Source organism: Patiria miniata, unplaced genomic scaffold (assembly GCF_015706575.1).
Source record: "Patiria miniata isolate m_02_andy unplaced genomic scaffold, ASM1570657v1 HiC_scaffold_13, whole genome shotgun sequence".
Classification (NCBI taxonomy): domain Eukaryota; kingdom Metazoa; phylum Echinodermata; class Asteroidea; order Valvatida; family Asterinidae; genus Patiria; species Patiria miniata.
Genome location: NW_024037051.1, coordinates 5,803,965 through 5,830,569, shown reverse-complemented (window position 1 = coordinate 5,830,569; position 26,605 = coordinate 5,803,965).

Genomic DNA, 26,605 nt, shown 5'->3' with positions numbered 1-26,605 from the left:
TGAAATCAGGACGCTAGGATAAGAAGTATAGCCTTTTTTATTTCCTCGGCACTGATTACACTTTGATTTTTCTTGTTCTCAAGCATCCAAGTCATTCAATAATTGCATGAATAAATTCATGCCGTGGTTCAAGCAGTGGTTGTGGCCTCGATGTTTTTTTTTGGTTGGTTTATATATCCCCGTATATATACACACTGGGCCATACATCAAACCCATTACCTTGATCATCGGACGCCGCGCGCGCGCCCGTCATGCCTACCCCGGGCCGGTCGGGGATTTATTCCTCTCATTACGGTGAAAGTTTTCCTCGTCGGTAATTGTTCCCAATCACGATTTGAAAAGCATTCTATGGAGATTAGGTCTCTCTGAGCGTCGCAAATTGATTCCCCTTTTCCGTGAGTTAAAAAAAAAATACAAATTGCCTGTAATTTGGGGAACAAGTGGACGGCGCGTGCCTGAATAATGACTAACGCACGTGTGTATAGAGCTAAGTGTGCTTTAGTTCTTCATGAATGTCCTGAAATTTCATTATATATACCCCATGAATTACCTAATTTCCCCAAATTAAAGTTGCACTTAACATAGCTGCATCTTTATCTGCAAGTTCGACGTCTCTGTTGAATTTCCCATTAATGTTAAAAAAAAAAAGAAGTGATAGATTCGTTGTCTTTTCTTAAAGGGAAAAACGATTTACATTGAATAAGGAGTATAGGTGTCCAGACCTGCTGACTTTTTGTCTTGCCTGTTTCCCACCAATAATATTCAGTTACGGCTCCTACTCATATTGCAATTTGTGGAGGAGAAAACAACAAAAAAATTCGAAAGTATAAACTTTAAATTTCAACACTGGCCATTCGTAGTTGAGACCCGGATATATATACATGATTACCACGACCAAAAACTATAGTTTCCGGTGTGATATGAAAATCGGACTCCTATGAAAATCGGACTCTTTTTTTCCTTTTATTGGTTAAACCCTCTCACGTGACCGTTCCCTCTCCTAATTATCTATGCATGAGCATGCGCAATTCCACTAATGAGTCCGTTTTTCATAAAACCTAAATTCATGCTACACCGGCGATTCAAGATGAAGCTCACTTGTGCCTGACAATAATGGGCAGGTACCCCTTTACTTACTATGCCGATAATCAGGAATCCAGACATTCGATCAAGGTATGGGCACGACAAGAAATTGTGATTTGAATTTAGGTCCTCAAATTATGCTGGTGGTGGTTTGTGCATATTCCTGGGCATTCATAAACTAAAGGGGTCTTGCGATGGATTTTTCTTAGGAACACTTTTTGTGCAACTTCCTACTCCTCTTAAATGCATGAAAGCTATTACGGACAACCCTTTTGGTTAATTTTATTGAAAAGTGAACTTAAACATTTAAATTGTCCATGCTTTCCAGGACAACTGAGGGCGTGTGAACCAACATTTTGCTCATTGAAAACATTTGTGAGAAAGGGTTGCTCATTGGCTTACTGCCACGCACTGACACAACACAACCAATCACCAAAGAAAATTAAATTTACGATAGCAAAGTATCCAAAAATCTAGCAAGTTTTTGTGCTAAATAGCTGTAACGTTGAGGTGTCTGCCCAGAATGACATCACAGTTTTGTTCATGAATATGGAAATTTGCATTAATATAAAACCAAAAAGGCATCAAAATATATAGGCTCTTTAAAATTAAAAAGAAGAATTGAAAATAACGTTATAAATGGGACACAAAGGTGTATTTTCAAGGATTGTATAAAAATTACATTGCAAAAATTACCTTTAAGCGCAGACTGTTGGATGGCTGGGGTTTCCGAAACATCGACTTGGTTCAAAGGAGATTATATAGGTCCCTGACTTGCAGGGACGCTGGCTAAATAATGGTTCATGACATGGCCTGATTGATGAACATCACATTCTTAAGAACGAGACTCAGCCGATAATACAGTTTTCCCAATTTTGATTGGATACCGGTATTAAAGTCGTCTGATTGATTCTGGAGCAAGCGATTATGTCGAAGCCGGAGACGAATCCGGGATTTCGAAAACCGCCCACGATCACTTTAGACGGTAGCAATGATCTAAACGACGCATGCTCAGATGCATGCATGTACACGATTGTACCAGTTGTCGACCTCAGCACATGCACATTTCTTGACGTCAAAATGTCTCTCGCATATCTTATAAATGGATATGAGGAGAAAAATCATTTCTGTTCCGTTATTTTGTGTATCTTATCCTTCCAGGCCCACCTATACATTTTCGATTTTCTGTGTACATTGTACATGTACATGTATATTGTGTACTGTATTGTTGTGCTTAGCCCCTATATCTTTGTAGTTTACATTATCCACATTATTATCACAGTCAGATGTCTTATTAATGTCGTTGCCTTAGTCTGTATTTACATGCATGTAAGGGGAACTGCAATTTCTGCTTACTGTGATCCTCTCCATGCCTTGAATTGTTTTGTGTTATACATTGTAATTGAATATTTGTACAATCTACGAAAATAAGTGTCTAAGACAACTTGAAATATATGTATTTTTGTTGTATCTAGCTAGTTGCATCTATACAATTACTGTTTCATCCATCCGGATCCAATTATCCAAAACAAAACAAAACCTTCGTTGCTCGCTATAATCCCAGATGCAAGGTGACATTAAATTATTAAAGTGTAGCGCGGGCACCGTGGATAGTTTTGACTACCCATAATGATGTGAGGTCCCATCCGCCATTGTCCCATTTTAACGACTTGTCTCGTGTTTCATCATTTGCGCGGATGTATTTCCTGCTCGTGCGGGATGTGTTTTATCTCTCCCTCCAGACGACAGCTTGTCAAGGGGAGCTAGCTGCATGTCACGCATGCGGAGTGCTACGCTCCATGACCATATATATTTTGTTCGCAGGTCTTTTTTGGAGGTTGGATATCGCCTTTCGCAGACCAGCTGTGTTTGTGGACACCCCGCTACCAAATACTGGGATCGGGCCGATCGTGTATCAGCCAACCGTCCGGACGATTGACACCCGATCCAGCACATGAAATGGGATCAGAGCGTCGGGGATGGGGCCCCAGTATGAAGCTGGCACAAATGATCTCTGAAATAATATCTGTTGGGCATCGGCGGACATTCCCGCTGGCGCACAACTCTAGCGGATTTCTTACATCAGGGCATCTAAGTTCTAAACAAAAACACAACCTCAAAAAGTGAACATGTTGGGTAGATTATGTTGGACTTCAAGTTCTAAACCAGGTTGGATTATCAAATGTACGCATTTTCAATAGAAAGGGGAGGATTCTGTACTAAGTGATTATTCGGCGAGGAGGATCGACTCCTATCATACGATTGGGCTGATTCCCTTAAGGGCAAAACCAATGTCGTAGTGTATGCTGATCTCGACATGCAGATTTTCCACCTGTCCAGCTATAACTTAACTGACAGTCTCATCAAAAGCACGTCTTTACGTACTTGTACTAAGGGAGAAAAGCATAATCACCATGCTATCTATATCGCGTAATGGAGGAGCAAGAGCCAGGATGTTAATGCTGCCTCTTGGTGGCGCTTTCTCAGTGAAGCACAGTTTACATGTCATATGGCATGGCAGTGAAATAGAAAAGATGCTGCCTGTTACTGGCTGGTCTATGAAATAGTCGCTTGCACAGCTAAGCGTCTATGATATGTGTGCAGATTATACAGAACAACACTGCGTCTTGACCTCCAGATTCTGACCATTCAGCGGGCGCCTTCTATATCGGGTCTTCGGTATTACCCTTTGTTGCATTACAAGTTCATGCCAGCAAAATGACCAATCAACAGCTTCGGCCGAATTGTTGCGCTAAATTACGTCACAACTTCTAAAGGCGGCGCCAATTGGCTGGCGCACGGGGTCGCATAAAATTAGCATGCACGGACATTTCAGACATTTTGTAGTGTGGCTCTGCACACGTGAACGACTGATCCTCAGATTAGCTACAGGCTGGATTGACAGGGAACTTGTAAAAGCGAGCAGGCCTGATGTTTCAATGGTAGAATCTTTCTCAAAAAGATCCGGCTAGGATCATCATATCGTCAGGCCCTCTAGTGTCGGTTCGCATGGCAGTGACGACCCCCCCCCCCCTCCAGTCAACATAATATTTTTTTTTCACACATTAAGTGTCAGCCCAAGTATTCAACGTTCTTTTCTGCAAAATTGAAGCGATACGATATTTTTGTCACATGTGCTGGAAAACAGTCAGTTTTGCATATTTGCCAACAAACGATCTGTTAAATAGCACGCTGGACCAATGCATGATCCTCCACCCAGACCATCCTAGTCCTTACGGCTTAAGTGTCAATCAATTAAGTGCTCAGTTTTGGTCCAGCCTGATGCACTCTTCCTACCTCTACACCTGCGCTTCTGTTGTGCCAGTGAGGGATTCAAAATGAGCAGTGACAAAACACAAAGCACATTGATGAAGGTCAAGGGGGATGATGGTTCGTCATTAGGCTATTCACCACCTGTACCCAAAAGGAAACCCCATCACAGGTCAAACCTCCACCTTGCGCAACAAGATTGGCCGTGTGCCCTCTCCAGCCGGTTTAGCGTGAAATTTAGACTCCAAATGTAATTCGGACTCATTGGTTGTATTGCGCATGCCTAAGTGAACATATTAGGACAGTGACGGGTTACTTGTGAGGGTTTGAGTCCATGTATGTATAAAAAGAGACAAGATTTCATAGGACTCCAATTTTGTTGCGACACGGTTCTACAGTAAAGACAAAAGGTTCGTGTTACATTGCATATTGTGGTACACTTTTTTATGCCATAGCGGAAACTGCATGCCTCATCAGAATGCAGCGCAATCTCGTTCACTACACATATCTGATATGGCGACTAACCCTTAAAAAAGGTATATTGAGATGTTTCTTGAGTTTATACCGGTTTTGTTCTTTAAAAAAAAATCTGAACTCAGATTTCAGTTGGAATCCTTAATGCCATGTGTAGACTTTCCGCAAAGAGCTGCTCGTATCGTAAAGGTGCTTTAGTCTTCAGTCCAGTCACAGTGAATATTTAATATGCAACCAAAGAAATCCAGTATCGGCATTACCGTCTTTCATGTAGGACTCTTCTGAGCTCTCAGGTTTCCTGGCCCACCACACCTCCTGCCCCGTTCATCCATATATACCGAAGGCCAAGCACCATAAAAGGGAGGAAACGAGGCGGCACCCTGAGCCTTGGCTACCGAGCAGTGGCGTCGCCAAGGGGGGGGCCAGGGGGGGCACGTGCCCCCCCTGGAAAACCTAGTGCCCCCCCGAGTGCCCCCCCATCTGAGATTTGGGTTGGTAAAAAAATATATATATATTTTGTTATATTCAACTCCCATCATCTGAGTTGGTTTTTCATAAGGACAAAGAAGCACAGTAATTCGTATTTTCTTCAAATGAGCATCAAATGTGGCACCATTTTGCATCTAGCCCATCCTCCGTATGCGAAAATTTTCCAAAGGGGAGGGGCCACCCCCTCCCCTTAGACCCCTCCCCCAGGACAGCGATCCGTATCCACCTAAGTGCCCCCCCCCCCATCAAATGCTGGTGCCCCCCCCTGTGCCCCCCCCCCAGACTGAAAAGTCTGGTGACGCCACTGCTACCGAGATCAGCCAAAGGAGCCCCGTACCTTTACGAAGATGCTAACCAGGACTTCGCGAACGCCAAACTGTAGAGCTTACTATAACCCGTGAGGTTATATAGACAAAGTAAGACAGTAAGAGACGAAGTGGTACTTGGGATGATGTGGTTTATTCGGTTGGCTGTGACGCTCTCTGTCTGATTCCTAGATTCTACTGGGTTTTTATACAGTAAATGAACATTCCAATCTTACAGCTATCTTACAGGTTTCTTGCCTTATTAGGAATCGTCCACTAACTAATGAATATTAATAATACAGAATTGAAGGTGTTTGGTCAACTTGTATCTGGGGGCAGGGCTAGGCAAATTAATAGAACAATTGGATTTCCTTATAAGTCTGTGGGCTGAATCACTGTGGCCTTCCGGTGCAGCCCAGCATCCACCCACGCGGACCTTGTGGCTAAACTGGCCATTCCTTAGATGTGTCTCATTACCAGGAAAGTGGTCCTGTTCCTTGAAGGTCAACGTATACAACTTAAACAGTAAATATAAAACATGATATTTTATCATGGTGATATGTGCCCTCCCCTCGAAGCTTAAGTCTCCGGACTTAAAATGGAACGTTCGGAACTTTAAAAATAAGGCATATTAGAAATCAACGATAACACTTATACATGACCTGAAGATGAGAAAAAGAAAAAGACAATTATTAAATGGAAATGTATCGAAATGAATACAAGAAAACAAAATTGCATATCAAACAAGTAAATAAATGAGAATGAGTGTACAGGTAATGCAATCATGTCCATGGCCGGCATTAAAAACATGAGGCAAAGAAAGGGAATTGAGGCATACAATAAAAATAATACGAACTACAGAGTACAAATGGAATAATTGTAAGTACAGGAAAACTTTACACTAAATGATACGTACTAGAAGTTAAAACACTTTAACTACAGAAAGCGGATAATAGCAATTTGCAGTGAGAGGGAGATAAATAATTAGGACATAGATGCCTATCGTCTGCGCTTATTCTTATATGCTTTGGATCGTTTGGTCTTACGGATGTGAAAGTCTTGGATGAACTCATCAGGAATATTGTCTTCGGGCTCCCAGGTTGTTTTGGTATATCCTTTCCACTTGACTTGATAATGCCGCTTACCATCTATTATGGCAGAGCGTCTGAGACTGTGTACGATAAACCAATCGCCACGACCTTGGTCATCAGTGTCTGGTGATTTAGTATCAGAGGGACGTTTGGGACTGCCCAAGACAACAGGTGGGGGTTGTGGCACGTGTTCGTTGGCAGATTGATTAGCTTTAGAGTGGGGTGTATCCCCGACAGTGTCACTGATAGTGTCACTGTCCTCAAATTGGTCTGTACCGACCTCAGTGTGGATGTCTAAGCTATCAGGAATGTGCACAGGTCTGTCTTGAGGGTCATGGTATTGCTTCAGCCGATTCGCGTGGACTGGGGACAACATAAGTTTGTTATCACTACACCGCCGAAGTTTGTAGGTGAAGTTATCGCGAGCCTCACAGATATAGTACGGACCTAGCCATTTGTGGCACATTTTGGGTGACAAGCCAACTTGACGTTTGGCACAGTAAAGCCATACTTTCTGTCCTTCTTGATAACTTGGGGTTTTGGATTTCTTATCAAACTGTTCTTTGTATTTGACTTGGGCCGCCTTGATGTTGTCTGCTGCAATTTTGCGCGTGGTGTCAAAGTTCTGCATGATACGCTCAAGCGTTCGATTAGTCGTTGCACTGGGCTGCGTTTGGGGTAACAATGCGGTATCGATGGGTAGGTGACATTCACGACCAAATAAAATCATGAATGGGCTAAGTTGAGTAGACTCAGTGGCTGGGGTGCTTCGATAAGCGAACATGACACTGGGAAGTAACTCTACCCAGTTAGATTGATCTGGTTTGCAGTAAGCACGGAGGGTTTGCCAAATGAAACTGTTCATGCGCTCACACGTTTTATTCGTTTGTGGGTGATAGCTACTGGTCTGAACTTTGGTGATCTGAAAGATGTTGCACAGCTGCTTGATAAGTTTAGACATGAACTGAGTTCCCCTGTCAGAAAGTAGGGAGGAGGGGGCCCCATATCGGCAGATGATTTCATTGTACAGTATTTTAGCTACTTCATCTGCCTCTTGTGTCTTGAGTGGGAAAGCTTCGCACCATTTTGAAAATGAGTCGACGATCAAAAGTACATATTTGTACCCTTCAGGTGATGTTTTCAGTGGGCCAAGTATGTCGATATGTAACCTGGAGAATACTTCACCGACCGGCAGTGGTTGGAGGGGTGCGCGCTGAGCATGGCGGTTAACCTTAACGCGTTGACAGGTTGTACATGACTTAACATAGGCTTCAATGCGTGAAAACATTCGGGGCCAAAAATACTTCTGGCGAATACTGTTGTATGTACGATCAATACCCTGGTGTCCACCCAGGACAGAGTCATGATATGCAAGGAGAATGTCATTGTGTAAGCAAGTAGGAACAACCAACTGTTTGATTTGCCGATCAACTTGGTGGCCTTTGCCGCGTGGATAATAGTAATGGTACAATATACCGTCCTGTATGACATAATCTTGAACTTCGGCGACTATGCGTCTAGCAGCGTTTCCATCGGATGGCAAACTACCATTTTCTAAGTACTCAATGTACTGATTCAGGGAACTATCGCGTCGCTGGCGAGCTTGGATATCAACGGATTGATCTGCCAAACTGTCAGGGTTATCGATAGAACAGACCGTTTCTTTATCCGTGGCATAAGTCAATTTGTACTCGTACGTTTCACCTAGCGTTACGGAGTGACTGTTTACCTGAGGCTGATGCACAGTCTCAACTGGAATTGGGTCCTTATTCGCGGCTTGAACTTGAGAGGCATTGTCGTCATATTGTCGACGTGAAAGGGCATCAGCATTACCATGGGACGTGCCAGACTTATGAACAATATCAAAATCATACCCCTGAAGTAAGATAGACCATCGTCCCAATCGACCTACGGCATTGCGTATAGATCTGAGCCATTGCAAAGAAACGTGATCTGTGTGGACGCGAAACTTTCTGTTAGCAAGATACACCCGGTAAAACTGAATGCCTTGTACAACAGCTAGACCTTCTCTTTCGGTTATGGACCATTTTTGCTCGGCCTTTGTGAGCGCTCTCCCACCGTATTGAATGACAACCTCTTTACCGTTTTCGTCGGTTTGTGAGAGGATGTAACTGATGGCAAACCCACTAGCATCTGTAGCCAGAATAAACTCGCGATCAAAATTAGGATAGCCTAAGATCGGTGGAGAGACGAGCGCTTGCTTTAACTGGAGGAAAGCATTGTTGCAATCTTCTGTCCACACAAATGGCACGTCTTTCTGCAGGAGTTTGTTTAGGGGGGCTGCTATGTTGGCATAACCTTTCACAAATCTACGGTAATAGTTACATATCCCTAGAAATGCTCGAACTTCAGACGGGTCCTTAGGAACGGGGAAGGAGGTCATTACTGACGTTTTGGCTGGATCAGCCTTGATCCCTTGCTTCGATATGACATGCCCCAGATAGGTTACTTCTTTCGCAGCAAAGTGACACTTCTGTGGTTTCAACTTGAGATTTGCGCGACGAAGGCGGTCAAAGACTGCATGCAGGTGCTTCAAATGCGTGTCAAAATCAGGAGAGAAAATGATGATGTCATCCACATATACAAGTGCAAATTTCCAAGTTAGACCCCGCAGCACCTGAGTCATGACCATTTGAAATGAAACTGGCGCATTCATGAGACCAAACGGAAGTTTCTTGAACTGGTAATTGCCACTATGTGATGCGAACGCAGTTTTCGCGCGGCTCCCCTGATCTAGAGGTATTTGCCAAAATCCTGACGCAAGATCAAGTACTGTGAATATCGTAGCATGGGATTCACCTATGGTATCATATACATCATCAGGTCGAGGTAGAGGGAAGGACATGGGTTTTGTGACTTGGTTAAGACGACGATAATCTACTGCAAAGCGAAAATCACCATTCTTCTTTTTCACAAGCACTACTGGGCTAGCCCAGGGCGACGTAGATGGTTCGATTATGTCAGCTTTTAGCATGTCTTGGATTTGTTTGTCGATTTCTGCCTTATGAACAGGTGAAGTGCGATAGAAACGCTGGTGGACAGGTTTTGCATCACCAGTGTCTATTCTGTGATAGTGTGCATCAGTTGTACCCAAATCAGTTGAGTCTTTTGCGAATACTTCTTTGTGCTGAGCCAAAAATGTGACAAGTTTTTGCTTTTGATCTGCTGTTATATCTGAATCTGTCATAGTGATACCAAGCTCACTAAGGATATCAGGGGGGTCAACACCTTCAGTTACAGGTACCGTAGTTTTGTGCAACACATTGCCTGTCTGTGTAGGCCTAGATGTCTCATTTCCGTCTACCTCAAAACTTTCAATACACATGTCTTTGGACAACGGTTCCCAAAAGCCAACTACTTGGTTACGCTTAATCTCTACATCACTGTCAGTGGGATTCATAAGCTGGTATACTGATTTACCCTGAACAGATTTAACAACACACTTTGCTCCTACTAATTGCTCATCATCATACAGAGATGGAACTGGCTCAATGATACCGTACTGGGCGTTAATGTTACTACACTGAACAGGAAGAACGGTCTGCGTTCTAGCTGGCAACGATACATTACACACTGCTCTGACAGTCACTTTCTTTGCCTCTTTACCTACTAAAGGAATCGAAGGTGCATCGGGGAACACTACGTGATTTTCCTCAAAAGATATCTTGGCCTTTTGCTCTTTCAAGAAGTCTACTCCAAGAATAATTTCATGGTTCATGGTTTCGAGGATGTAGAAAGGGTGTTCAAAACTTTGCTCCCCGATAAAAATCGGCAGGGCAACTTTGCCCACAACTTTTGTTATGTGGCCAGCGACACCGGAAATTAGGGGAACATCTGACTGACCCAATGGGAACTGATCTTGGGGAAAACACTGCATGTATGTTTTTCTTGTCATGCACGATATCAATGCCCCAGTGTCAATTAACGCAAATCGGGAGTCTGAGCCAATTCTGACTTGAACTAGATTGCTCCCGCCTGACATGGCAGAAACATTACTCAGGTGTGGAACTTTGGGTCTCGTCTCTAGTCATTGATTAGAAGGATGAAAATCATTGATATTGTTTGGTCGGTTACGTTGGAAGCACACCCTAGCAAAATGACCTATCTTATGACAAAAGTTACATTCAATACCCCAGGCCGGACATGATTGCCTACTTATACACTCACCTCCACATCCACGACATGGGTACATCATGGGCGGCACCGCTGCTTGGGCTCGCTGCTGTCCTGGGCCTTGCTGCTGTCGGAAAACTTGGGTTTGCTGGGGGCGGAAGCGACGCTGTCCTAACTCGTATCCTCTGCTTGGTGGCTGTCGAGGAGATGGCTGTGTGGCCGCCGAAACTGTCGTCATCTGGTCTTTGAGGGAAGCGATCTGTTCAGACAGCTGCTTGATTGCTGAGTTCACGTTCACGTCAGTGGATGAGGTTGGTTCTTGCGTTGCAGCTGTGGACTGAGCGATTCTTGCTTGCGTTACCGCCTCATCCATGGTTTTTGGGTGAGATTTGATGACATGGGCTCTGAGGTTGGGCAGCAGTCCTCTTATGAATGCCTCCATTCTCTCTTCTTGGGAGCGCTTCAGCTGACAGCATAGTTTCTCAATGTCGCTCAGGTATTTTTCGACCGCTTCGTTGGGCTGTTGCTTCCTGTCGGCGAGCTCCGACAAACGAACCCATCGCATGCCTTCGTGAGGCTCGTATTTCTTGAGGAAAGCCTGTTTTAGTGCCGCAAAGGTGCCCGTTGTTGCATTCGGCAAGTCTCTGTACCAGTAACTGGCAGAACTGGCAAGGTAGAGGGGGAAATTGTTGGCTTGTTGCACAGCCGTCCATGCTTTTTGGAGAGCATACCTCTCGTACCGGTCGATCCATAGCTCGGGGTCCTCGGAGTCGTACCCGGTGAACTTGGGAAGGATAGACTCGATGTGCGCTGTACAGGCCATGGCTGATGCAGATTGTTGTTTTGACTTTGATCGCGTGAGCATGAAAAACTCGATGTTGAGAGAGATACCCGGATTCTCCACCAAATATAACCCGTGAGGTTATATAGACAAAGTAAGACAGTAAGAGACGAAGTGGTACTTGGGATGATGTGGTTTATTCGGTTGGCTGTGACGCTCTCTGTCTGATTCCTAGATTCTACTGGGTTTTTATACAGTAAATGAACATTCCAATCTTACAGCTATCTTACAGGTTTCTTGCCTTATTAGGAATCGTCCACTAACTAATGAATATTAATAATACAGAATTGAAGGTGTTTGGTCAACTTGTATCTGGGGGCAGGGCTAGGCAAATTAATAGAACAATTGGATTTCCTTATAAGTCTGTGGGCTGAATCACTGTGGCCTTCCGGTGCAGCCCAGCATCCACCCACGCGGACCTTGTGGCTAAACTGGCCATTCCTTAGATGTGTCTCATTACCAAGAAAGTGGTCCTGTTCCTTGAAGGTCAACGTATACAACTTAAACAGTAAATATAAAACATGATATTTTATCATGGTGATATTACCATCACACTCTGACGTCACACTTTGTTGCGTGCGCTTTTCTATGAGGCTACGGAACCGTCGTCCCCACCAGGCTCCCATTAAAAAGCACACGTGTAAACAAAGTGTGACGTCATCAGTACAGAGGCTTATTGGGCGGAGACACATGGAGGCTGGCTGGGACATAACTTTGGCTCCATAAACGAAATGGTGGATTGCATTTTGAGTCTGCAAATTGTATACCGCAGTCTCTTATTTGCCGTGTGCTATTAACAGAGTTATCGTCGGCACGCAAAAATGAACATAGACACAATGTGTACTACTGTATAGTAATGAGCAGTGGGGCAGATAATGGAAATATTTGGGGGAAATGGGGGAAATATTTCGCTATAGTACGGCAGATAGGTGATGGGATTGTGCCTTTGATGATACGAGCATGGCATTTGACACATCACACGGTCAGAGTATGTCTTAAGAAAGATATTTGGCTATATAGCCGACGCAGATTTATACGTAGAATAACAAGCAATTTTCAAATTTTTCAAAACTGCTGCCATTGCTTGTTATTCTCCAGTATTCTCATGACATTCTATAATCGTGTGCCTAATTCAATGCTCGTATCATCAAAGACACAATCCCATCACCTATCTGCCGTGCTATAAGGAAGGAGTTGCAAGGGAAAGTCCAGGGGCGGGAGCGCACACACCTACTTTTTGTATTGGACCATGGGGCTATAAAACCAGACAAATCCTTCACTGACGTCTATTATATACCAATTAACCATTATTGACTGCTGAGATGTGGGATATGACGTTTTGAACACTCGAGGGCGCATAGCACCCAAGGCGAAGCCGAGGGTGCTACTTCGCCCCTCGGGTGTACGTCATACCCCACATCACAGCAGTCATCAATATCTTTCTTATACCCTTTGTCTTGGATTCTTGGGATTTTGATGTAAAAGTCACCAAAACAAACAGCAGTAAACACAACAATCATGACAATCGAACGTCAACTCACATTGCATCGCGTGCTCGAAACAGCTGATCGTCTGCTAGTTCGCTGCTCCCACTCATACGTGAAAACATGGTGAAAATAGCGTGTGTACCAACGATACAAGCGTTTACAACAGTACGTACAGCACTTACAAAGTAATAGCACACTCAGCTGTCCCACAGGGAGTGTGCCATGACTTTTTATAAACTTAACACGTGATCATTCTAGGCCAATGAAAATACAGTATTCAAAGCAGAGGTATAACAATTTGAATTGATTCTCTACAACGGAAGATGTTAACCGGATCGATCACAGGCAACGGCTTTTGATACAGTGCATGAACAAATGAAAATCCTTGCAATAAAATGCACTGACATTGTTCATAAGATGTCAGTGACCATCACGTACCAACAAATTACATGAATAAACTTGGGTTCTCAAAATCTTTCAAAGTTTATTTCTTTCAAATGACTTGAAACATGAGAAATATGAAATAACTTGTGTGCGTGCGAAATGAAACCTGATTGACATTACAGTCCACTCGACTTTTCACTTCAAGGTAGCCGCAAAATGTTAAATGTTCAAACATCCCCAAAAATACAACCAGTGTCATTGTCATGCACGATTATGACAAAGAATATTATCAAGCGAATGCTCCTGTGAAGTGCACCGACACACCAGGATCTTCTCCACGGTGGTTTATTTCCGGAAAATAAAGACACTGTGGAAAAAAATCTACTTAAATCTATTTAAAAAGGATAACAATACTTCTTTGGAAAAGATGAGTACACCGCCATTTAACAAGACCGCCAGACCGAATGTCACGCTCCTTTCCCGACGAGAAACCATTCTTCAATTATTGCGGAAGCCTGTCTATTCAATTACCCGATGTTGCGAAACTGAGCATGGGCAAACATTTTGGAGAGGGCGTGGCTGGCGAGGCTGGGGAGGACCGTCTCCGTTGACTTTCGAGAATACAGAAAGTATACAATGTGTACAATTTAGGAAGCGCGAGACTACATTTCGTTAATTTGCTGTTAAATATACAACCTTAATCATTAAGTGATTCCTCATTGAAAAATTGCCTGGGTTAATTTTACCCACGAAAGGGTAAAAACTGGAACTAGCCAAACTTGGGTTGTTCTATAACCAATTGACATGTTTGGGTTAGAATTTATGTTAAATTCAACCAAACGTTGTAGTAATGACCAAATTAAATTTGGTCTTGAATGACCACAAGTTTTGGCTGAATTTAGCAGAAATTCTAACCCAAACAATTGGTTATAGAACAACCTAAGTTTGGGTATAGTTCCAGTTTTTTACCCTTTCTTGGGTAAAATCAACCAAGGCAATTTTTATCAGTGCTGTAATTTCCTCAGTGAGTAAGTTTCCTTCTTTACTATTATTAAAGTAGGGCCTAGGCCTACATGTATCTGTGTTTTGTCTTTCTCTTACGATTTCGATGACGATTGCAGTTTTGTTTTACGCGCAAAAGGTCATTTCTAAGTGAACTCGGCAGTGACTTTTGATTTCCCCAAGTCCACGCCGGAAATCCACCGAATTTGTTTGAAACCCAAATGAGCTACTTGGGCTCCGCCGTGGCCGCGCGCTCTCGCTCGCACAGCGAACGGAATAATGCAGCCGACTAAACACCGCACTCTTGCAAATGCTGTTGCGCTTTTAGGTTAATTGTGTCGGCGCGCGGAATTCTAATGATGCTCGAGCGAGCTGTAGAACCCCAAAATTCACTTCATTCGAGTGCCAACTTTCCGCATTTGAAAGCAATCGACTGCAACACCGGTAACCCGACACCGGCCGGGCTTTTTGAATTCGTTTTTTTTTTTCTGCAGCCAATTTATTTCAAGAAGACCGAAATTGTTGATTTAATAAACCTTCGGACTTGCAAAAAGCGTGGCTGAAAGTGTTCCCGTATGCTGCGTACCGGCACGGGTCGACCGCGCAGCGCGCACCGACGCGCCAGGCTGACCGCCAAAACAACCACCAAAAATGAATACATATGCAACGGGAAGTGCTCAAGATTTCCTCCGTCCGAATATATCGTCGCATTTTGACTCTGCTTGTAGTTCTGTGCCCTGAAGGGTTAAAGGGGTTCGACAATCTATGCAGCAACTACTGCTGCGCGCTTAACATAACATGGAATTCATTGCAAGTTGTACTTTACTTCGCGGAATATGATTGAGCTGCAATAACGAATGTAATGAAAATTTAACACATATGAAACAAAATTAAATAAAATCAAGTTAAATCGAATGAAATCATGAACAAAGTAAGAACAACAATAAAATCAAAGGTAACTAAAATGGACACATTCAAGATTACAATATAGGCCTAAGACTAAGAGTAGTGTAACTCACGAGTAAGAATTAATATATAAACACGACCGAGGATTGACAGAGAGGCCCAAACAAATAACTTGACGCAATCAAAGAACTTAAAATGACATGGATTGAAAGCGAAATTTACATTCAAGTCATGAATCGGATCATGAGCGATGTACTTTCTTCCAAAATAAACACTTCTACGCACACACATTCCGAAATGTTTATCCTTGTAGAGACATCGCTTTGTTCACATGTATACAAACAGGTTAGAGGGTCGAAAGCTATTTTCAAAACGCTGCTATTTTGAAACAGAAATATTTTCCTGGGTCGAAATTCTGACCAAAATGTCCCTTCCATAAAATACTTTAATTTGCGACGGATAAGTACACCTTAGAAATAACCAGTTTTTGAGTAAAATCCATATATCTGCTTCGTGAAATCCTTGTGGAGACATTTACATCCTTTTGTTCCGTATTATACCCGGGTCCCCACAAGGTAGCAGCTCTGGAATCGCCAGAATAACCGTTTACAGCATGCTTTGTGTGCCAGCGATTCACTGCACAGTAACTCTGCAAGCGGCGGGAACCAGACTATATACACACTCCATTCTAATGTCATTCATCGTGCCCCTCGGCCCCCTCGCGAAGGTCTCGCAAAACAAGGAGTGTCTGTTTCATGAACTTTGATTCACGCGGGCTCATTCCGCGTTAACCGTCTGACTGTTGTCAGTCAATTAGACAGAGATTGTTTTGGCCGAGGGTGCTAAACTGCTAAAGGCATTACGAAAGGTGTTGACAAGCGTTCACCAGACGCAGTTTTTTGTATATAGCAATGAAATTATTTGATATAGGCCTAGCGACTATGCTATACATGAGGGTATGTGCACACAGGGCACTATACTTACCTGGTGTGTCAGGAGGGTTTCCGGTTTTTAAAAGACAAGAATTAATTGGTTTTGAGTCATTTTCTTAATTAATTTTGGCAATCGTGTACATTACCTTTATCAAAGTACCTAAGCTATAGAAGTTATTAAAGGTAAGCAAATTCTTATTAATAAACGTCGGCAAATCCCATTCAGCATTCACGAGATCAAGACCTTTTTACATGCTATTATTTCTCAAAATGCAACCATAGCGTGGGCAGATATAGAACTGTTCGTAAAGGAGAGTGGTATAATAAATAATAAGGACTTATGGCGTCCATGCAGGTGAGGGAAAACACCAACCAATTATTAAAAAAACATAATGCTTTATTCAATTTTTTCTAAGGCTCAAAGATGAAACAACAGTTTCAAAATTCTCGATGCGAAACTTATCATTCACTGAAAATGACCTTTGCCTCAAATAGCCTTTCTAGTCCTGCATGTCGTACAGTTTGCGTGCAGGTAAAGAAAGGCTTCCACTGCATTTTGATGAGAAATCTTCGCTCTACCTTATCGGCATAGCCAATTCGTTTAAGCTCTCATTGGATAGAATTTGTTTTAGTCGATGACCCAGAGGCAAGCTTTTTATTACTGCAGGGTGGTGAAGTCATTTACATTACTACGCATGCGTGGAACATATCACGTGATCGAATAAACATGTCATGTGATTTGAAATAAATTCATATGGTTTGGATTGCACGGCGGAGTGCGTGGCCGGTGAAGCGTGAATATCAGACTCCATGAAATATGGACTCAGTGGTATAATAAAATATTTATAGGCCTAAAATAATAGGAGAGTGACTTGTCACGTGTGAGGGATTAACCAATAATAGGGAAAAAGAGTCCGATTTTCATAGGAGTCGGATTTTTATATTACACCGGCACCACTGTGGTCTGCTGCTACGCTAGGTAAGTGGTCACACAATGCTGGAAGTTGCGGGTTCGACTAGCCTACTCGGAATTTTACTTTTTTTCCCTCCTTCCCCAAAATTAAATGTTCTTTCTTAAATTGTGTTTAAACAACACTGAAATAATTTGACGGGTTATTCAGGAAGTGTTGTCGTCGTTGCAACCCGCGCGCTCCTTTTATAATATGCGGAATACATGGCAAAATCTACTGCGCAGTCTGGGATCCACACTGAATCGAGATTGGGACAGGTCATTCGGAATAATGGTAGAACGATCACCTATCAAATTGTGACGTGCACAGTTGCATTTACATTAAAATTGAACTTCGAGAGTTCAAGTCTTTTTGAGAAGTTATCATTTGTAAAGTTTCCTCTAGTCTTCCTCTGTGCTAGCTACGTCGCTGAAATGAACCCCTGATGTTACGTAACGAACTGTTTTTAGATTATTGTCTGATTTGTTAAAGTGCACAATTTCAGTCCACAATAACTTTACCTCACTTTGTTTGCCGGGCTCCTTTATGAAGAACGCCAATGATTTATTAATCTATAATCATCGAAAATCAAAAGAGCAAGTTGAACAAAAACACAGTAGGGACACAGGGTGAAACAATACCACGCAAGGAAACGGTTAACTTCCCTCTAAGTTGCTTAGAATATGACCTCACTGAAGCTTCTTTATTGACGGTTATGCAAAGACATTGGGAGGGCCAACTTCAATACCTCTCCGCACCGTATTTCAGCGGCTCTGTGCAACGACGTCATAGCCTTGGATGCGGCTGGAGATGAAGGCCAATACAAGCAGGCTATAAGGTGACAATTATACCCTCAGCTAGAACAATCTCTGGCATATCTCATTAGAAATGACGGGTTTTCATTTCTAGAAACCTTGCCCCGTTTCATCAAGGGGTCAAGAGATCCCCGGGTCCTTATGGGTGGTCCGGCCCGTTATTTATCCAAGTCTCGGCGGGTTTTCGTCACCAACCCCATGTTTGTTTTGCTGAAGAAGAAAAGAATAGAGAAAGAAAATTAAGATCATTTCAATTATGAAAACTATCACAACACGAAACAATCCGAAGACAAACGTGCGTGTTTGATTGGAGAAAATAGTATCTTATCTATAAAATTTGATACTAGTGATCATATATTCCTTTTGTAACTAAGTTAAGCATGTAAATGGTAGGTGGGAGTTAGGGGTACATGAAATTTGCCCAGAAACATAATCTCTAAATCGTAATTTTAAAATACTAATACTATTGCTGGTTATTATACCCGGCACCCCCGAAAAATCTAGATTTAGTTTTGCTCTAACAGAGTCGGGGTTTGGAATGCTATGTTGAACATGGCCCTCCATGTGTGCAACGTCTATACCAAAAAGATTTTAATTCCATGGCAAAATAAGTTTGTACGTGTATAATGTAAATGCAAGAATTTGTAACACTGAAGGAGAATGAACCCTCCAGAACGATTGATGGCTAAGCAAGTCCAAAATTCCAGAGATTACATTTTCGTTTAGTCAAATTATTGACAACTTTCCAGGCAGACATAAGAGATTTATCAACATGAGATTTCTATGATTGAAGTAATAGCTGGAATGTATTTAACATAAAGCTTGCATATAATTTCCTCCCACCACGTGACTCCCATCCAAATTGTTATTGGTCTATGATATGGTGATAACCAAGCTTGTGAACGAGTCGGCTTAATTAAAGGGCCCATGCAATGTAATTTTTTTAATGCAATCCTTGAAAGTGCACCTTTGTGTCCCATTAACCTTATTTTCAATAATCAGTTTTCCATTTTCAAGGGTATTTTGGTGCCTTTTTGGTTTTTATGCTGATGCAAATTTCCATATTCATGAGCCAAAGTGTTATTTTATTTAATGCATTGTCAGTACATGGCAGTAAGCCAATGAGCAAACTTTTCTCACAAATGTTTTCAATGAGGACATTTTTGGGTTCACCGTGAATTTGAACAGAAAACCTATAAACTATGAACAATATCTTCCTGGAATGACATCACAGCGAGCGCTCTCAGGTGTCCGGAAAAGCACGGAACATTTTAAATATGTCAAAAAGTGGACTTTTCTATCAAATTAAACAAAAAGGAATGTCAAATAGTTTTCATACAGTTAAGAGGAGTAGAAAGTTGCACAAACTGTATATCTTAGAAAAATTCATCTCATCATAGACAGCTTTTCAATCTGAATCAAACTCCTAAAAAAGCAATTCACAAGTTAATATCTACCAAATGAATCACTATGACAATTCTTATGAAGAAGGAAGGTAGCACTTAAATGTCTAACAAAAACAAAAGTTTGCATGATCTTTCGTAGCTACAACTATACTTCATCAGATGCAAATCCTCAAATTCCTCCCATTGGGTAGACCTGCTTATAGGCTTATGATATCCGAACCATTAGTCTCGTTAACGTTATACTATTCCACAATGCCAAACCATAGTGGACTTGAGCAGCCTGGCGCATTCCCTGTGCTGGAAACAGTCTAACAGATAGCTCTCATCTGTAAGGTGTTCCACGTTTGTCCGTGGTGCGTCTCCCAAGGCAGTCCACGTGGAGTGGTATTTGAGTCCTGCCCTTGTTATACCAACCCCCAAAACGGGCACCGTGTTGGTACGGTAACGCTACACCGTTTAGCGCGTCGTTCGCCCGGTTGCTGTTTCGCCCACTCCCCGCTGAGGGCCCTCCAGACGCCAGCGCCGATAATGAAAGAGCAACAAATTATACACAAGGATTGTTGGTCTATCGTCATACGATAGAATATTTGAGCCCAAGCCTCCGCCACGACGTTGTCCGAGGCTGTGACGTGTATTTATTTTCCTTGAAATGTATGGAAACGATCTGCAAGCGATATATCGAAAAGGCGAAAACGATAATCGTTCAGTGTTTTTATATTTTTATGGTTATTCATTTAATACTATCATAAGTTTCTCTGGAATGGAAAGGAGATAAAATGAAAGAATATTGAACAAAGAGACTGAGCCTTACATTCGTCGAAAACGGAAATGAATACCACCAGAAGGGCTATAAAATGTCCATTGGTCGATTTATTTTTAGGTTCAACAATGAAAGTATACTGGTACCACCAACCTCGCTGCTAAATATCAATTAGGTTCGTATATATAAAACCTGATCTCTCAGATTAAGGGTGCTCGCATATTCTAAATTAAAGTTGATGAACATCAAAGATATAGACCATTTTAAATTAAAGGGATTCCCACAATACCCTTTGACCTCCAACATCGTTTTGCTTTGTTTTGTGTGTCAACCAGCAGAACGTAAACTTTTCGTAATTCCATTTTGGTAAAACATTTGCTTATTCGTGTGTGTGCAAGACTCTTACATCTGCTGAACGTATCTGACGGCCTACATACGTGCATGCAAAACACACTATAGAAGGTTGCACTGCATAAATATGAGCTAACCAATATCAGTTTTTATATATATTGCTATGTTAATCACAAATTTAAAGGGTCCATTCGATAAATTTTTCTTAAAAACACATTTTGTGCAACTTTCTTCTCCTTTGCAACCTTTTTGGTTATTTTTATTGAAAGGTGCACTTCTATAAACATTTAAATTGTTCATGCTTTTCCGGACAACTGAGGGCGCTGTTGCTATGATGTCATTCCAGGAAGACACTGTTCAGTTTAGGAGTTTTGTGTTCAAATAACCCTTACTTTGCTCATTGAAAAACATTTGTGAGAAAGGGTTGCTCAGTAGCTTACTGCCATGTACTTACACAACAACGAAGGCAAAATTCCAAAATCCTAGCAACTGTTTGTACTGAAATAGCTGTAACATTGCCGAGGTTTCTGCCCAGATTGACATCACAGTTTTGCTCATGAATATGGTAATTCGCATTAGCGTAAAAACCTCAAAGGCATAAAAAAAAGTACCCTTTACAATGGCAAAACAAAAATTGAAAGTAAGGTTAAATTGGACTCTAAGGTGCCTTTTTAAGGATTGTATTGTAAATGAAAAGATTACATTGCATGAGCTCATTAATTCATCGCAATTTCATTCCTCAAAATGGAATTCAAAAAAGGGAAACTTCTGGCAATGTATTTTGACTTAATCTGCCTCCAACTTAATGTGGACATTTGAATTAGTAATTATCATTTTTAATTATAACTAAACCTATTATTGCCAACGAATGAAATGTCTTCTTAGTAAGAGAATTATAAACCTGAAAAACGCAAGCAGTCATCCTAGTGTGTTGCCATCGCATAGTCGCGTGGCCTGATGACCTTGGTCTGTCTCTACTAGCAGCTCACCATCCAGCCATTGTTTCATCTGCCACCACATTTGGCTGCTGATATATACCTGCACATCATCAAAGTTACTTTTTAAAGCTATAGTGTGGGGGGAAAGTGACGTCCGCCAGCGAAAACGACAATTAGAGCCCATAAAGATTTATAGCACCATCGGTCTTGGCCCAAAGACGGCGGTGATGAGTTTTCAAGAAAGCAATGCATTTAGTCACGGTTGGCTTGGCGGGGTTGCTGTGAGGCTCCTGTTATAGTATCACCGCGCCACGCGCACGTCTTCCAAGATTGCCGCGACAAAGAAAGAGGCGAAAGGAAGTTGGAAGAAGGGCCTGGGCCCCGTCATCCTCGAGTGGAACTCCCCCTCCATAAATGACAAGCTTCGCAAATGGCTTGCCTGGGGGAAACCCTTTGATAAATGACCGGGGGAGAGATGAGCGGCGCGCGACCCCCGATTGTTGCCCACCACTTTTCCCTCCCTTTTTATGGCCGAGGAAATGACAGATTGTGCCGTTCATATGAGATGGTCCTATGCCAAGCACAGCAAAAAATGGATTATAAAGCGGTGGGGTTGGTCTAAGCAATTCCACTGGGTGGGACGATTTTAACGGGCAGTACAAATCTTGCCGTATCATACTACACTTGGGCTCCCCGCTCAATAGGGTTGGGTTTCGGGTCTGGGTGGAGCTGGCTTTTTACCTGGACACTACAAAACCATTTTGTTTATGAAATTCCCTCCCTCGAGACGAAATGAAGCGGCTTTCGGCTCTCCTGGGGCTTGGCAAATTGGTATGCGATATCTACGGTCCTTTGTTCCGGGCTAGATCTCGCCTTCGTTCGAGGGTTGTCGCTTGTTGTCGTTATGGACCCGCGCACCTGTGCTGAGAGTAAGCTGCAACAGTAAAGTTAGCTATTCAAAAATGGGGGCACGAGTTGGGGGTTTTGTGGATTGGCTTTGGTCAGTCCAGCGGGCTAGGACCCAAGTGAATGACCACTAGGTTCAACCTCAGGTCATCTCTCGTGCCAGGTATCGGTTTACACAGGGACGGTCATCTTCAAGCCATTGGCAGTGTTACTGCGGGAGTAAAGTCTTTCAGGACAACTCGAGGCTTCTTTTTTTATCGGATATGAGCCCGTGCAAAATTACCCAGCAGTTCTGTATTATGTAGCGTTTTGTTTTCAACTTTTGATGAGAATGACCGGGCTTGTGATGAGATGGCTGCGGTCCACCGAGGCTTGGCTGTCCGATGCGGGCGAGGATGATTGGCAGGGGCTTGCGTTTCATCTCAAGCCGCAGGCTATAGCATCCGAAGGTTTGATTCCAATATCTCGCCACCGGGCGGTCGGTCCATTCATCGGGATAAACGGCCTCAGTTCGCTTGGCCCGTCAGGCCTGGACCCTCGGTTTCTGGTTTTCGCATTCAGGCCTGGAAAACCTGTCAAGCATCTGCTCAACTCGTTCCAACCACAAACTCAGACAAATTGCCAACCCCTTTTTTTGTCTTGTCCTTCGTGCCAAAGTCTTTTGTGCCGAGCCGAGGGGTCCCGCTAAGCGCTTCTCAAAATCTAGGTTGCCGGGTGTTCGAAATGTCTGAACAGAAAGGTGAAAGGTCACGTTGATTGCCATACAGCTGTTGCTTGTGGTTGAATAACATCTGCGAGTGTCTGCTTGCCTGAAATGGGACAGGTCATAGGTCAAGCTAGAGGAACATGCCTTCCGGGTCAGTATGATGAAAAATCATTTGGGCAAACCTCTTTAAATTTCCCTACGTACATTAAAGTTCAAAATCTGAAATTATACTTTATACCGTTTTGGCCTACCGCCACACAGACTGGATAGTTCAATTCAATTCAATTCTATTTAATTTGTTCACGTTTAACTTTACACATAGACATTTGATGTCCACTGACAAATCTTATAATGCACTTAAAACACACATTGCATTGTTTGAAGAATTTCGAGGATAAACCGTTTAAAATGGCTGTTGTATTGAAAAATAATTGCAAATGTGAGGATTTGTTGTGTTTCCATGTTTACAACTTCTGATCAAATGTCAAGGTGTACAGTGTCTTCCATGGATGACACGTGTGCTAAACAGCGAGCGATGCATACATCGTCTGCACATGTTTTGTTAAAATGTAACTTAACATTATTACACTAGTTCTCCCCAACGTCTGAATTAGTTCTTAAGTTTTTCTGCCTCTGAATTTGGAGGAGGTTATTAGAATCGTGTATTTTCTTTAAAATTATATCACGGTATTTTTTCTTATTTATATAAGAAATGCAACATCTACTCGCTAACGAACTTGAAAAAAAATCAAATAACAAAGACCGACCAACTAGCTTCAAAAATCAACCGTCTCTGAAAGGATAATCATTTTACTTACTAAATGAGCCAACAAGTTGAATATTGTAACAAATCAAGGAAAACCCGTATGACATAACACCATACCAATGTGTACATGTATGTCTCAATTGTCCACACTCACACTCCAACTGGGGCTAATCCGTGGTGCTCCCTTCTACTTTTCTAGAAAGTCCTGGGTCAAATTTGACCGGGATGATCCGGCTTCTATTGGGCAGGACACTTTTTCCGGGTCAAATTAACATTTTCTGCGCGTCAAAATGATACTTGAATGACCCGGAAAATGAATAAAATAAAGTTTATTTTGACCCGGACAAAGTGTCATTTTGACCCGGAAAAGTGTCATTTGACCCGGAAAAGTGTCATTTTGACCCGGAAAAGTGTCATTTTGACCCGGGACTTTTTAGAGAAAATTTGTTAAGAACAAATATGTAAATTTGTTTGTGAAAAAAATGGTTGCCGTCTAAAAGTGTCGTCTGAAAGACGGAAAATCATAATCCTTGACAAAATAAGGAGTTTTATCGCTCTAAGAGGTCATACTGGTCAATTTCTTGTGTCTGAATTTTCACGACACAGCTTTCAACAATTGTTCCACCAAGCATGATGTAACACATTGAATTGTGATGGTGATTCGAAAACCACACCATGTTTCCATGTTTGTTTTTTTGTTCCCCTTGAAGTTGTGGTCCTCTGATTTGGTTTTAAATCAAAGGTATTTAACCAATGTGAACAATAAGCTTGCTGCGTCTCAATTATTTAACGTAGTGGCAATGTTCGTTATTAAAGGCCATCTACTGCAGATTCACCGTACTACGTTCACTTTTCACAGTCCCGAGTCAAAATGACACTTTTCCGGGTCAAAACGACCCTATTCCGAGTCAAAATGACACTTTTCCGGGTCAAAACGACGTTTTTCCGGTTCGAAATGACACTTGTTAGACTCATTTTCCGGGTCATTTTGACCCATTTAAGTGTCATATTGACCCGGAAAAGTGTTATTTTGATCCAGAAAAGTGTCAGGCCCCATAGGACCCGGATTCCGGGTCAAATCTGACCCGAGACCGTTTAGAGTGTAGACCTATAATTAGATAGCGTGTGGTGTTAGAGTGTATCATCTTATGAAGCAATTTCTTTTGTTATTGTTTGTATTTGCTGCTCAATGTAGTGCCTTCTTTTACAGGATAACTGCAAACTTCTACTGGATGGATAACCACTATTACCATCAATTAGTGTGCAGGTATTGTTTCCATGTCCTCAGCTACAGTGCTCGTGCTTGACAGTACATGAGGACAAAATACAACCCGCGTGTGAAACTACTTCAAATAGTCAGTGATCCATGCAGTATCCATAGCACTCTATCGCAGCACTGGGCTGATTTGTTGTAACAGCTGATACGAAGGGGAAAACATAATTCATTAATTGGAAAATATTTCAGCGATTGGGGTGTTAGTAAAGGTAATAACATAATTAGTTTCAGGTAATACTGGCTATATGAAAGTGCAAGTTAGTGAATTGACTTTGACGATGTTCAGATCTTATGTTGAATTGTTAAATTAAGGAAACTGATTTGTGATTTTATATCAAAGGAATTTAAAACTGAGTTGAATATAGATGTCTACAGACGCAAAACCGCACCAACTATTTCTGGACCTTCCTGAGAAACATTGGGGCGACGAAATAAGTGTCTTCATGTCATAATTATTCATTCGTCATGCTATTTCTTCTATTTTTTTTCCGGATTTTTTTGTCAACTTGACGATCATTTATGTACACAATTTGTTCTTTTCTCAATCATGAAAAAAACCTCAAGGCAATAATGGTCCAAAATGTTCATCGCATAACATGGTAATACCAAGTAATTTATGAAAAACCATTCAAGTTTAATCGAATCAACAAACCAGCATCGGTAACATTCACAATAGCAGGAATGTTTTTCGCCCATCCATTGAGAAATACGCGCGAACACAAAACGCGTATTTCACGTAAGCACGCAGAACAGTTAATCGAACTCTGATGTCTAACCATGAGTAAACATGAGTAATGCGGACCTAAAAGCACACACCATCAAAGTATACATTAGCCAGAAACCAGAGCCCAAATGAGCGGCGTCACTTGATGGTTTTAATAAGTGGTAAACAGATGACAACACAACGTACTTGTTAAAAGCAGCTATGCTGCGGTCCGCCAATTCTGTTTGAAATTTATTCAAGTTTCCTCGAAAGGCTCGATTACAAGAAGAATGGACATCTTGTGTATCCTAAACATCTGCGCTTACTTTTGTTATGCTTTTGCGAGCATGTCTGTATTTGTGACAAACAAAATACTCATCATGAGCATTTCAGCTGTTATTGTGTTGGTCACTATCCGAAATAATCCGACCCAAATAATGAATTAAAAACACAGTTACTTGCAGTTCCAAAATACTAGCAAACACCCAGTGAAGTTATTCAGTCTGTGGTTGAGCAATTTTGAGAAAACCTGAATTTAAAAGGATTTTTTTTCATTCCAATATCCGATTATTTGCTTAATTGTAGGATAATGCGATAGAAAACTACAACCGGCACTGTCCTTTTTTTTTG